General features: G+C 35.8%; 1 pseudogene across 1 annotated transcript; it reads right to left on the reverse strand.

Annotated features, from left to right (window-relative positions):
* Nucleotides 1-22: 22 nt before the first annotated feature.
* On the reverse strand, nt 23-560 carry SARC_15310 (hypothetical protein; annotated as a pseudogene; the record flags this gene model as incomplete). Its single annotated transcript has 1 exon — nt 23-560.
* Between the last annotated feature and the right edge of the window lie 1,244 nt (nt 561-1,804).

Consider the following 1,804-nt stretch of genomic DNA (forward strand, 5'->3'; position numbering starts at 1 on the left):
TCTTAATTGAGTGCTATTGAAATTACCTTTTTCTCAACCTGTGCTCTGGGATGTTGGTCCGCTAGCTTCTCCACTGCCACGTCGTCTAGCGCCGTGTACGACACTTTCAGCTTACTACTAACTTTTAACAATGGTTCCTGATCTCTTAATGAATTTTTCAATTCTGTTGACAAAACTCCCGCAACAGAACTATGTGATTTATATATCCGTTTCTTATTACCATTTGCTTTCTGTTCATGTGTCGCAGTATCGATTAGTGATATTTCTGTCTGTGGTGTTTCTTCCTCCTTTTTGGCTTTCTTACCCTTTTTCTTCGCCGATGTTTTCTTTGTCACTGGTGTGTCCTTGATTGCGGTGAACGTGTCGTTCATCAACGACTGCAGTGATGCTTGAGTCATGGCTGCGTTGTATTAGTAGGATAGGAATGGGCTATATATATATTATTATTATGAAAATGTACAACCTTCGCCTGGGCTTCGCGATACCTAAACAACCTGTCCCTCTGTGGTATGCACGACAACGAAGATGCTACGTCAGATTGTATCAAGTATGTATGATTTAATATTGGCACGTGTATTTATGTGCCCTAAATTTAATCCATCATGTAAATATATATTGCAAAATATATTTTGGCTTTTTCGCGGTTTGTATATTTTAAAAATATTGGCTTTTTCTGCAGTTTTCCTACTTATTTATTTATTTTTGTATTTTGGCGTCTTCTCCAGTTTATATATTCAACAAATTTTGTCCTTTTTCTGCAGTTTTCATACTTTTCTGAAATTTGAAATTTGGAACTTTCATACAGTCTCTGTGCGTCTGGGTGTAGTTCGAACTTCTGGAGTATATGTAGCAATATCTTTTTACGTTAAAACGTATAAAATTCTTAAACTTTTTGTGCTCACGTTCAACGTTATTGCCTGGGTGCAAAAACGAGTTGACGTTCTCAGTCTCATGACCTCATCTTTCGGGACCTGATCTGCAAAGTGTGAACTGTGAACTGAGATGAACGCCAACGCCGCACGCCGAGTGGAGAAACGAATAGTAATGCAATGATTCCCGACCGCTGAACTGCGCACTGATCGAAAGATAGAGGGAACAAGATTGTTCTCTTCGGCCATCATATCACATATAGAGTCGATATTTGTCAATGTTGTTAGGACAGATAATAGCCAGTCGTGTATATCGCAGTTGAGCATAACTACAAAGTCATCAGAGTGAAGGTTCTTTGTGGTCTAAAACACGCTGTAAAGTATATTATCAGAACTATCTCCACAACTATACGGAATCTAAGCAAGGCTATTTACGGTACAAATACCATATTTACTGCGAATCCAAATAGATCCTCGCATATTTTATCATGTCACCGCAAACCAGCAAGGACGTACTCCAGTCCATATCGGTACGTACGTTCACATAACATTTCGCATTCGTCATATTGTATGCAACGAGTATATTCTATATCCAGAAGTTTGTATTAGTTTATCCTTCTATATGTAGACGACGCATATCCTTATGTTCACAGCCTACAATCGGATTTATATATACTCCCATAGGTGATGAATTCGCACATGTGTATTCTTGTATGTTTACGTCCATATATATATATATATATATCTATATTTATGTATTTATGTATGTATGTATGTATGTATGTATGTATATATGTATGTATGTATATAAATATATATATTTATATATATATATATATATATATATATATATATATATATATATAATATATATAGTATGTGTGTGTGTATGTATGTGTGTGTTTATTTGTGTTTACGTGTATGTCTATACGATA

Source organism: Sphaeroforma arctica (assembly GCF_001186125.1).
Source record: "Sphaeroforma arctica JP610 unplaced genomic scaffold supercont1.5919, whole genome shotgun sequence".
Taxonomy (NCBI): Eukaryota; class Ichthyosporea; order Ichthyophonida; genus Sphaeroforma; species Sphaeroforma arctica.